The sequence below is a fragment of the Crinia signifera genome, chromosome 19 (assembly GCF_055691185.1).
Source record: "Crinia signifera chromosome 19, ASM5569118v1, whole genome shotgun sequence".
Classification (NCBI taxonomy): domain Eukaryota; kingdom Metazoa; phylum Chordata; class Amphibia; order Anura; family Myobatrachidae; genus Crinia; species Crinia signifera.
Window position 1 is genome coordinate 55,246,922 of NC_139226.1, and position 13,531 is coordinate 55,260,452.

At 41.9% G+C, this 13,531-nt stretch overlaps 1 protein-coding gene across 3 annotated transcripts in view; it reads left to right on the forward strand.

Annotated features, from left to right (window-relative positions):
* The first annotated feature begins 4,376 nt into the window (after positions 1-4,376).
* GRIN2D (glutamate ionotropic receptor NMDA type subunit 2D) overlaps positions 4,377-13,531 on the forward strand; it is a 762,310-nt gene continuing 753,155 nt past the window's right edge. For 2 of the 3 annotated variants that reach the window (XM_083162612.1, XM_083162614.1), the window contains exon 1: positions 4,378-5,234. The gene's annotated coding sequence lies outside the window, so the exon portion shown is untranslated. Of the gene's footprint in view, positions 5,235-13,531 lie in introns of all 3 variants that reach the window. The other variant, XM_083162615.1, reaches the window with a different exon arrangement.

Below are 13,531 nucleotides of genomic sequence, written 5' to 3' on the forward strand. Positions count from 1 at the left end.
ATTGGGGTGACATTTAAGGGTTAATTCTGCCTATTTGGGCTCTGTAGCCCATTTAACATTGATTCCTATGTGAAAATCGCGGGCATTGAGGCATTTTAAAGTAAAATCGCGGTCAATCAGGCTTTTTAACATTGTTCCCTATGGGAAAATCGCGGTCATCGCGGGTACACGATTTTGATGTACCCGCGATTTACCCGCGATGCCCGCGATGACCGCGATTTTTTACCCCTGACGCCCGCGATTCTAATCGCGGGCGCCGTTCTAGGTAAAGAGTACCCAAAGTGCCAACCAATCAACTCCTCCATCAAACACAGCCAGTAAAAAGACAGGAGCTGATTGGCTGGCACTTTATCACACTAAAGTTTGGGGCCTGTTCACGAAGCAGTGAAAATAGTGGAGAAGTGAGCCAGTGGGAAGTTGCCCATGGAAACTAATCTGCTTTGAAGTAGCATTTATCAAGTGCATCCTATAAAATGATGTGTAGTAGCTGGCTGGTTGCCATGGGCACATTCTCCACTGACTTACTTCTGCAGTCTGTTCACTGCTTCATAAATAGGCCCCTATCTCTCTCTCCAAGCTTTAATAATTTGCCCCCTTAATGTATTCTGTCTGGTAACTAGAATGGTCTTACTGCTATATTTTTATTATATTTATGTCAATTTGATGGTCTTAAAGATCTCCTCAGGAGAAAGTCCAGGTTTCTATAGTGTTTGGTTGTATTTCTATAGCACACTATTGCTACTGTACTGTGTATGTCATGTTCATTTAAGTCAGCAGCCTATTGCATATGGAACATTTACATCCCAGTATTTGATCAGTAGTGTTCTTACTAAGGTGCTTGGCAAAGCAATTTTGCTACCATGTTATTGATTCTACTAACTGTAAGATGACAGTACAGTAGTTATTCTGAAGAGTGTCAGTGCAGGATTGAATGTATCCAGAAAAGAAATAAAAGTAATATATATATATATATATATATATATATATATATATATATATATATATATATATATATATATATATATATATATATATATATATACAATAGTGTCCTCAGCGCCCTCAATCATTAATGTCCATCATACATTTCAATACATAATATTTATAGTAAAAAATACACTTGTAGTAGTTCTTTTATAAGAAGCTTTTTTCCTTTTATTTTCAGTATATGTGACCAATACCCAACGCATTTTGTCTCGTTAGGGGTTCATGATCTTAGAACTAAACTTTGACCCTTCAGGATCCAAAGGTGAGAATATCACAATTCAGAAAATAGGACCGTATTTAGGGTCCAGTTGAAACACCTCAGATGATGATGGGTGTAGCAGAAGCCTTCTTATGATCTCAAAAGAGTATGATACTTGTATACTCTGATGTTTTGACAGTTTTTATATATTTAAGCTTGAATTGGAAACCTAATAGGGCAATTCCTCCTCATATTCCACAGTCCAATTGTATAATATCCAGGAAAACAGGATTTTTATTCCCTGTGTCTGTGGGTGATGTGCACTCCTTGGGACTTGCAGTTGGGATCCCAAGGAGTGCACATCACCCACAGACACAGGGAATAAAAATCCTGTTTTCCTGGATATTATACAATTGGACTGAGGAATATGAGGAGGAATTGCCCTATTAGGTTTCCAATTCAAGCTTAAATATATAAAAACTGTCAAAACATCAGAGTATACAAGTATCATACTGTTTTGAGATCATAAGAAGGCTTCTGCTACACCCATCATCATCTGAGGTGTTTCAACTGGACCCTAAATATGGTCCTATTTTCTGAATTGTGATATTCTCACCTTTGGACCCTGAAGGGTCAAAGTTTAGTTCTAAGATCATGAACCCCTGATGACGTCTCTAACGAGACGAAACGCGTTGGGTATTGGTCACATATACTGAAGATAAAAAGAAAAAAGCTTCTTATAAAAGAACTACTACAAGTGTATTTTTTACTACAAATATTATGTATTGAAATGTATGATGGACATTACTGATTGAGGGCGCTGAGGACACAATTGTAGGTGTGGTTTGGTGTTTTCTATCCCAACTAGTAGGGGATAGAGTGTCAGCAGCGACCGTTGAAAACTGTATTTTAATAGCGCAATTTTAGAGATTTGTTGTCATATATATACATATATATATATATATATATATATATATATATATATATATATATAAAGTAAAACATACTGGCCACAGAAGAGCTATCTGATCTTTGGACCTCGCCAGCAGGCTCTTACCTTTGCAGAGGAAGGGGGCTGCCGCGATGCGGGCCCCCATCTCCGCTGCCACCACCAATGTCACTGTGCTCCTGGTCCTGGTCCCTGCCGCCACTTCCAGTCCCCACGCAGGGCTGGAGCATGCTCAGTGGCTTTTTCAGTACTGTGCATATGCTGCCCCCCCCAGCAGTCCACAGAGGCATCGTCCTCAGACTGTGCATGCGCAGAACCCAGTTTTTATGGGCTGCCACTCAGCAGTCCATATAGAGGCTTCCTGGAGGGAGGGAACATTTGACTGCCTTGGGTGACTGACAGGTTGGACTTCCAATAGGAAGTCACTGCCAGTCACAGTGAAGCCAAAGCGATCTTACAGAAAACATGGCGGATTTTACCTGGAGGGGCTGAAGCCCTCAGGTAAAAACTGCCAATGGACCTCGCTCAATAATGTGTATTAATGGATCTATAATGGATCTGACAATACCTATACAATGTGGCCATATTCAACTGTCGTATTTGGCAGCTGCTGCTCAACCGGCTGGCGCCAGGACCAGGTAAGCGACAGGAGGATGGTGGACATTGGACATCGGACGGGAGCACGGAGCCGGTGAGTTGCTGCTGCTCACCCAATGCTGCGCCGGGACCAGGTAAGCTGAGGATTCGACTAAACAACAATGGCAGTTTACGACTCTAATTATACAGTATATACCCAGTGGTATTTTTCAGCAGGAACTCAAATCCTGAACCTCTAATTAAGTATTACATCATCAGGAACTGAAAATCTACTTTCAATAAGATAAGTTTTAATTTAAAGTCACCTGTGAGTGCCTTTGTTTCCAAATACAATATATACCTCTCTCTTTCTCTCTCTCTCTCGATTACTGTGTATATATATTTAATTAATTGATCTACCCTCAGACCCGGAGTTCCTGGACCTATTTTTCCAGAAAAATAGTACTGATTATCCCCCTATGTAGTTATGAAAGCTGTATTACTCTCTTATACAGTATACTGTACCTTAAACTATTAAATATCCTGTCTCCTATATTATGATTTATGTAACTGTGCAGGGTTTCAAGTCCATAAACTTTATTGACACCGTTATTACTCCCAAGGCTGAATGTAATAGTGGGCAAGATGTACTAAGCCTTTAAAGTGATAAAATCAAAAGTGATAAACCGGAACCAATCAGCTTCTACATGTCATTTTTAAAACACACCATGTGATACTGTATTTCAGTTAGGAGCTGATTGGCTGGTGCTTTATCACGCTCCATTTTATCACTTTTTAAGATTAGTTCATCTGCCCGAGGGTGCGAGAATCAGAAAGTGAGAGATGTTGGGAGAGCTTTTCTGTTTTTTAAAGTGGCAATCATTTACAAACCAGGTTGATTTTGCCATGTACAGTAATTGATTGCAGCTTTAAAATAATGGGAAATCTCTCCCAAAATCTCTCACTTTCTGATTCTCACACCCTATTACATTTGGTCCCCAGTCTCTTGTTTGCCGAAAATTAACTATTTTCTAACCCCCAATGCCAATTATTTATATGGAAAGTTAAGATAACATTTAGTTTTGGGCTGACCATTCAGCGAGAAATATACAGATGTGCATTATTTTTAAGCATTTAATGCACATTTATTCCGGCCAATGACTTTAGGGCAAAATTTGAAACAATTAAGAAATTTAAATTTCTAAAACAATTGAAAATATTTTCAAAACATTATTAAGTAGAAGCTGTACCTTATTTCTGGTGATTTACTATATTATCCGCTTGCAACATCATATTTGTACAGTTATTGTTTTTATGTATGTGTTTATTGAATGTAGATGATCCTTTGTGATATTGCAGTTTAAATGTCAATTAGTATGCATCACTTATGAGGTGTAAAATATGTTTGGCTGAAATATTTCCTCTGTCTTATTATCTGCTTGCAGCTCTCGTTATCCTTGCCCAGATTAAATTATTGTCAGAAATGTCACCGGTCCCCTTTCTCTCCCCCAGCTTTAGGATTCCGTGTTGCCACAGGCTTGTGCAGAGGGGAAAGACTGGTTACCAGCAGTGTCCGACTTATCTCTTTAAATTGTTCCCTATGCCGTGGTACGAGGTGCTATCAGTACTGAATGTTAATGTCCCTGTGTGTGTGTGTGCCTCTGTCTCTCTCGCTTTCCCTGTGTGTGTGTGTGCGTTTCTCACTCTGCTTCTCCATTCCCGTCTCCATCTGAGTGTATGCATCTGTGGGAAAGAGGGGGGAAAATAATACATCAGTTTAGCATGGACATGCCGCTCTAACAAGGAGAAGAGGAGGAGAGAGTGAGTAGCAAGGGAAAGAGAAAACAGCAGAATGACAAGGGGCATTTAAACTGCTCACATATTCCATCCAGAAGCATTGGATCTGGTGACGAGCTGGGAAGGGACAGACCTGTGCAGATGTAACATGCATGCAGGTTCAATCATCTCCAACAGCCCATAACACAATCAGAGGACTTACGCTGGATAAGGGGGCTATTTATTTTTCTTTCTCTGTCACTACAACATTTGCCCTTATAGGAGTATAACACATGAAAGATTATTTTTGCATCTGCTCAGCGCTGTTTAACTTTGTATGCAACATGTGTAATGTGGTCCTATTACCTTGATAGATTCCAAACAACCTTGGGTGCAGAGAGGAAGGGAACAAGAAAACAGGATTGGAGGCAAACTCCGGGCAAGGCAGTGGAAGAAAAAAGGGGGAGTGTAATCATATAACCTCAAGCAGCTTATCAGTAGGAAAAAGACCACCCCTCTGTGATTTTGGAGCACTATACTCTGAGAAGGGGCCAGATTTTTGTCTGGTGCAGAAGCGTGTTCTGATTTTTTCTCTTGTGTTCATTTTGTGTTTCTGCCTGTCACTGCATGACATCAATGGAACTGAGACAAGGATGTACTAAGAGAGGCTTAGGCTGTTCTGGCAGGTCCTAGCTCAACACCAGCTGCCTCTGTCCCTACTGGTTTTGGGAACGGTGCAATGAGAAGGTAAGTTGGAAGGGTTCCCTACTTTTGTGATACATCTTATTCCCAATGCAGGGCCTGAGTAAAGGGGAGGGGAGGGGGGGGATAACGCAGGAGTCCCAAAATATAATCCATTCTGTATCTAGAAGGCCGGATAACAAATGTATATTTATACACACACATGTTTTTTTTTTAAAGTTATTTTCTAAATAAAAACTTTTCCTTCGTTAAAACATTGTCAAGTGTGAAGTAGAATGAGATTTAAGAAAAAAGAAAAGAAAAAAAAATCTCTTTCAAGAAAAGATCAAGGACATTTCCATAAAAGGAATAAGCTATCGGTTTTATTTTATCTTTTGAAAAACGAATACATTGACAAATGACATAGAAATCCTTTTATAAGGAAAATGATTACCAATACACGTCTCCAGTCTTGTGAGTCTGTATAATTTGTATGCTGTAACATATGTCTAATGTGTCACACTAGCTTCCATCTGTGTGTTACCAAAGCTGACGTCTGCTGTTTTAATCTATTCACAAATATTTTGAGAGCCACAAGTTATAATGTTAAAATGTTTGGCAGGGCTGACGGCATATGTGTCTCAGTGTCTATTGTGTATGCTACTGAGTATGTGTTTATATCTCCAGTTCCTCTGCATTACATCCCTTTTTTCTTCACGTTTCATGGGCTATTGGCTTTGGAAGGCTTATCAATTTCCATTTGAAAAGCTGTTTCTCCTTTATTTAATTGCCCTTGCTTCTTGGCTGGTTTTGCTGGTGGGCATGCAAAGGGGGAGGTGGGGGGGACGGGGACAGGGACTTGCAGCTGAGAATGTTAAATAAAACATATATGAAATCTAAAACACAATTGTCCACACGTTATGATGCCTTAGGGATGTATCAGAAAATAAAGAATTGTATCCCCTTTTACGATATTTGCTATAAAGAGATGGTCTGAAAGACATATCATTATATTAAATCATGAAGGCTTCTGCATTTTCATTATTGATGACCGTCAGGGTCAAGTGGCGAGCGGGATTGTTGGCCCTCTGGCAGTGAAGTGGTTAAATGTGTCAGAATTTAAAGGCCCTTATTCAGATCGGATCGGTACGGCCCGCGTGCGGCCGTACCGCCGATGTTTTTGTTCTGCACATGCGCAGAGGTCATTCTGCGCATGTGCAGCCCCCTTCGCCGCAGACGGATTTCGTCCGCCGCAAAGGGGGCGTATAGGGGCGTGAGGGGCTTCAGCCCCTCATTTCCCTATGTGTACGCCCCGCGTTTCATGGGCGTTCCCATGCAAACGCGGGGCGTATGCATGGTAATGAGGGCATGACGCCCTCATTACCATGACATGGGGGCGGAAAGCTGACGTCGCCGGATGTCAGCTTTCAGCCCCCTTTCAAGCTCCCACACGGACGATTGTCCGTGTGGTCTGAGCTTGCGGGAGCTGCCGCGGCGTGCGGGCCTGCCTTCGATGGTCGTCGACCATCGAAGGCAGGGGGCAGCTCCCACCATGGTGGAGGCGTAGCCTCCACCATTTTTGTGCGGATCGCCAGCCGTCCGTGTATGGACGGCCGTGGCGATCCGTCGGGTGGGCGGCCCTTGGTTTGTGCGGTCGGAGCCCCGTGTGCGGCTCTGACCGCACCAACCAGAATAAGGGCCTAAATCTGCTTCTGTTTCTTGCACTGATTAACCCGGTCACTGGTAAATATGATTAACCTGGTCACTGGTATAGATACAGTCTGATACCCAGCATACTGTATACAGTTGTTCTGATTGTAAGGCAGTGTGAAGTATGTGTGGTTGTTTAATATACATGACTGTTGGAAATCCCTTTGCATAACAGTGTTCTGGAATTAAAGGTATAGAAAATTAAGTCAACAGTCTAAAGTTCCAAAGTAAAAGCACAAATGTATTATACAACTGTATGCATGATTATTGAATTATGTTTGAAATTGCAAGTTATAACATTCTATCCAGGCTAGAGAGACTTGTATGGGCCAAAACACATTAGCCTCTTCTTCGGTGCTTAATTGTTTTGCCTCTCACCATAGACTTATACTAAATAGGCTTATTCTACAATCCTGTCCTCAATTACTATGGCCACCCAAGTAATCCCCACCTTGGCTTTAGTGATCACTTTCTTTACCATATTACTTCTGTTATGCTCAATTGTTGGCAGAATTACCATTTTATAACTATAATCTCTACTTCACAAATACAATTTTAGGGGGGCGAAATCTTCCTATTTCCTGCCTGAGCTCTACAGCACCATCCGTGTGTGAGATTTAAAACTGCAGCTTTTTCTCATAAAATTACCTTGTGATTGCCTCTGTGTTTGTGCATATGTGAGAGAGAAATAGATGTAGGCCCTTAATCAGATCTGATCGCAGTACAAATTTGTTCTCAAAATGGGCAAAACCATGAGCACTGCATGTGTGGCAGATGTAACACGTGCAGAGAGTTCAGTTTGGGTGGGGAGTGTTGAAACTGAAATCTAATTTGCAGTGTAAAAATAATGCAGCCAGTATTTACCCTGCACAGAAACAAAATAACTCACACAAATCTAACTCTCTCTATACATGTTACATCTGCCCCACCTGCAGTGCATATGGTTTTGCACATTTTGAGAACAACTTTGTACTGCGATCAGATCTGAATAAGGGCCGTAGTTTCACTTGCTGCCAACAGATGGCAGTGTTTCAGAGACACACAATCAGACACTAGATGTATATATATATATATATATATATATATATATACACATACATACACACAAAAGATTGTAGTTAATGTATGTATATGTGCTCTTACTACTTATTTTAAAGGAAGCTGAATATTTCAGTACTTTTTCACTTGCCGGCCCTGTATAAAACGGTAAAGCATTGAGGCAGATTTAAGCCTACATATAAGACGCCATTGGATCACAATGTATGTTTCTCATTTTAAGTAGTAAATCATGATCATAAAACATATTTGATTTATCTGAACTCCCCATTAAAGCGGATCGCAATGTCTGCCGCTTGAGGTCATGTAAGGGCAGCAATGGAACAGAGTAGGTTTTTAAGTTACCTCAGGACCTAAGTGTCCCTTACCACTCTTATTTGTGTTTATTGCCTATGTACACTTGTATTTTGTATATTTTAACATGCTCTTTCAAGCTTTTTTTCTGTTGGGATTTAAGAGATAGATGTAATCAACTTATTACAGGCCCAAGAGGCACAGAAACTGCCGTCAAGCAATGGCTTCCATTCTCCTGAGTACACAACAGGTTAATTGAGTGCACACGAAAACCTCTCTCAGTCTGTAGATAGGACTCTTGTGTCTGCAGGGAATATTAGCTCATCAGAAGAAGTATGTCTGAGAGACACCAAAGGGAGCAGTCAGAACATTATAACAGAAGAAGGGGGTGAAAATAAAGTCTCAAACTATTGGCAATGAAAACTTTACAGTTTTAGCCATGGGTAACTCTAATGAAGTTAGTTGTCAGTGCTTATTGTGACTGCTGGATACATCATGCAGACAGTTTTTCCTCATTCTCAAACGTTTCCACTTTACTGTAATGTTTATCTACTAATATTTGTCAGCTGTGAAAACAGATTTTATGGCTCAGGATAAAAGGCTTTAATGTTGTGATCATGGTAGATCTTTATTTACCACACATACAGTATTTTGTCACAATGCACACTGTCTTCCTTTTTAAAGTGTCTGGCATGAGAGGTACAAACTGGTGATATTGTGATGGCATACAGATATCTGGAACGTAGTCTGGTAAAGGTTCCTATGCGGATTTGCCGTTAATTGGTGCTAGCTGAGGCCTAGCGTAGGAAGTGTTATATTGACCCCACCCTGTTTTTAATAAAACAACTGGGTTAGTTTAGCATCTGATGGTTTTTGATCTCCTTACGGTTGTGTAAGGTAATCGGTAGATGTGATGCCTCTTTCGGAACCCAATATGTTGTTTTAATCAACTTGCTTCTGAATGGTAACTGTTATTGGATCACAAACACGGGGACTCAGATGAAATCGTTGTTGTTTATTTTGAACAGCAGGTCACAGCATCTCAGGTTAATCCATATGCAATCATTATTACAGGCAGTAGCATACAGGCAATCTGCACCACAAACTTTTGTAAAGGCTCCAGTGGTCCCTACAATAGCCCACACACCCCCGGCCTATCGCTTGGGCAGATATTCCACCATCAAGAGCAAGGTGACTCTGCCCTGGAAACTCTTATATCAGGACATCCCAGGCGCTGCTGATTACACACCTGGGATTCTGCTACTGCTTCCAAAACCTGGTCTGGATCCTCCACATTACTTTCATGTGGGGAGATGCTGTCTCTGTCACATACCATAATAACAAAGTGTATTTGCCAGGTAACCATGGCCCTTATTCTAATCGGATCGGTACGGCCCGCGTGCGGCCGTACCGCCGATGTTTTTACTCTGCACATGCGCAGAGGTGAATCTGCGCATGTGCAGCCCCCTTCGCCGCAGACGTATTTCGTCCGCCGCAAAGGGGGCGTATAGGGGCGTGAGAGGCATCATGCCCTCATTTCCCTATGTGTACGCCCCGCGTTTCATGGGCGTTCCCATGCAAACGCGGGGCGTATGCATGGTAATGAGGCCATGACGCAACTCATGGGGGCGGAAAGCTGACGTCGCCGGATGTCAGCTTTCAGCCCCCATACAAGCTACCACACGGACGATTGTCCGTGTGGTCTCAGCTTGCGGGAGCTGCCGCGGCGTGCGGACCTGCCTTCGATGGTCGACGACCATCGAATGCAGGGGGCAGCTCCCACCATGGTGGAGGCGTAGCCTCCACCATTTTTATGCGGATCGCCAGCCGTCCGTGTACGGACGGCCGTGGCGATCCGTAGGGTGGGCGGGGATTGGTTTGTGCGGCCGGAGCCCCGTGTGCGGCTCTGGCCGCACCAACCAGAATAAGGGCCTTTATGAGGTCAGTCATTTTATATAATGGGATTATCTGACTGTTTTCTCTAGAAGCGGTGTGAGAGTGTCATTCGTGGACTGACGTGGACAGTTACACTGTGGTTTATTAATGCTTATAGAAAGTTTTTCTAATCAAATTCAAAGTCCATTTATTTTAAGAGATACGTTATATATATATATATATATATATATATATATATATATATATATAGCGGGGTATTTAATCTGGGATTCCACTGTCGGAACATCATGATAGTCGGAATCCTTGGTCGTTTTTGTCTGATCCAACAGTAACTCAACAGTTGGGATTCAATGTTTCGACTGTCGAGTGTCGGAAAGTCCGTGGATCGGCGGCAATACAGACTCACCTCCATAGTAAGGCAGGTCTGTAGCATGAGAGTCCTGGCCGGGATTGAATACTGAACTGCCAATATTTCAACTGTTGGAAATACCTGTAGCGATTGAATACCCCCATAGTCTACAGTTTCCAGGTCATCCACAGTGTATATATATATATATATATATATATATATATATATATATATATATATATATATGTTATATAGGTCAGGGTATCGTACATTGTGCCATATTATAATATGGATTACTATGTTATTTAATAATGCATGGTGATTATCTGTTATGCTCTCCCATATAATTAGTGTATAGTAATATTGTGATTGGTCAATGATAGCATACAGCCCAAATGTTTTACATCTGACAGACAGCAGTTGCCAAGAGGCACTGGGGCAGCTGTAGACTTCCCTTTATATTGGACAGTGCAGTGTGTTATCCAGGTCTTCATGTAAACAGCTTTATGCATCCCCTGCTAAAAGCCACAGTCATGTATAGTGTATATTACTTTAACTATGCAATAGAGAGAAAAAAATTCTCAAGTTTTATGAAACCATAAAATCAATACAATAAATCTATATAATAATAATAATAATACTAATACTAATACTAATAATAATAATAATAATAATGCAGGATGGCTGTCATTACCTTGGCATATGCAATGGGTCGTCCATCTGCTCCCACTTCCAATGACGGAGATATTGGAGTTGGTGGCACTGGTGATTGAGGACAGATCTGGACCCATAGTAACTCCGAAGGGTATTATCTGCTGGAAAGGGCCCCTTCTGATGAACCCATGGACACTCGCAGAGTGTATATCCTGGAACCACATGTACGCAATGCAACTAAGAATCATATGCATCTCAGTTGCATCTCCACTGCATAGGCATAACTGGGCTGTAGGCTAAGTTATGAGAGGCATCTCAGTGTAATGGAGTGCTACATGCATACTCCTGTTTTCTTTTTCTCCAGTAAAAGGGCTGGTGCAAGTTCACATTGATGATGATGGCTTTGAAACCAATGTACAGATACAGTTGGTTTACAGTTGCACACAATGATGTATAAAACCAGTGCTATACTGTAACTAGGGGTGTGTGGAAGGGCTTAACTACCATAGGTGCAAGGGGTGCAGCTGCTATGGGGCCCAGAGCAGAAGGGGGCCCATCTTTACTGTCTAAGTCAGGGGTGTCCAAACTTTGTGCGACGAGGGCCAGATTTGGTGAAGTGTAAATGTGTGGGGGCCGACCATTCAGCCCAACATTCTTTGAATCATTAATCACATCAGAATGGTCCCCCATTCACTGTATGTCCCCCAGCCTGCCCCTCCTTCACTGTATGTCCCCCATTCACTGTATGTTCCCCACTCTGCACCCATTCACTCTGTCCCCCAGCCTGCCCCCCTCTTAATGTCCATCAGTGCCAACATTCATTGTATGTCCCAAAGCCTGACCCTCCTTCACTGTATGTCCCCCACTCTGCCCCCTCCCTTCTCTGTATGTTTCCCAGCCCCTTTGTGTGAGCCAGAGGACAGAGAGTCAAAGCAGGCACTGAGCTCTGCATGTTACGGGAGCAAGCTTCCCCCTTGCTGCCCCCCTCCCAAAACACTGCTGTCACTGTGATTGTGGTGTAGGGTGATATATACTATTGCAGCAGCAGGGGTAGGACGCCAAACACATCTGACTGTGGCGGCCGGCACCTCCTCACTGCAGCAGACAGCAAGGTAAAGGTGCGCTCACCGTGGCCCCACCTTTAGTGTCCTGTGCTATGCTTCCCACATCTGATGCTCTGCCCGCTTCCAGCTGGAGGCTGCGGGCCGCTTGAAATGACATCACGGGCCGCAATTGGCCCCCGGGCCTGACTTTGGACATGCCTGGTCTAAGTAATATGTTTGACATACATTTATCACCATTGGTTGCTAAATAGGGGGCCCTTAAAATTTTTTGCTATGGGACCTAGTAATATCTAGTTACACTCCTGGGTGTGTGACCGTTGCTGCCGCACAGTTTACATAGCCCTGTGTTCACACACGGCTCCTACATCTGGCTTGGAGGCTACCTGACTCAAGTCATTAGTGTAAGTTCTAGCTCTGTCTCCTTTGCATGGTGTCGTGATATTAATACGCTTGGGGAGTGGCATGTAGGCTGGCACAGGGTGCACAGAAGCCCTGTTACAGTATATCTCAAACTAAGCATATGGGTGATTATAAACAGGAGCAATTGTGGCCATGTTGTTTGGATTTATAATTGTATTAAGACATATGGATAAAGCATTTTATTCTTGAGTCTATCAAAAATAACAATGTCAGACTAATAATGGTGATTCCATAAGATATTCATGTACTAAGTATAGTAATTGGCTAAAGTTTATTGCATTTACTGAATTTTCTTAATTAACTTGATGAGTGAGAATATTTAGTACGGTACCATCATAGTCTCCAGTCCTACTGTATTTTTTTTTTACTATTCAGCTATTAGTAAAACTTATTTATGGTAAAAGGCTGCTAAACCTAAAATACTAATTTTTCACCCTGAAAACATATCTAATTAGACTTATTTATCTAACTGCAATATTCTGTTTTCCATGAACATCCATTGTTTTTCTGTTTTGAAAGGTTCATTATAATCATTTAGGGGTTTATTCTGGTTCACTCCTTCTGGCAAATTCCTTCGCAAATGGACGAAACCATGTGCACTGCAGGTGGGGTAGATGTTACTTGTGCAGAGAGAGTTAGATTTGGGTGGGGTTTTACTTCAAAGTAATATCTATATTGCAGTGTAAAAATAAAGCAGTCAGTATTTTCTCTGCACAGAAACAAAACAACTCATTCAAATCGAATTCTCTCTGCACATGTTACATCTGCCCCACCTGCAGTGCACATGGTTTTGTCCATTTAAGGAAAAAGAAAAAGTAGCGCTAATACACCAATGAACAATTAAAAATATGCAAATTTAATAACACATAAAAACAATTGCAAATACACCTCAATGCAGTAAGGGCAAGGATCTATAACTA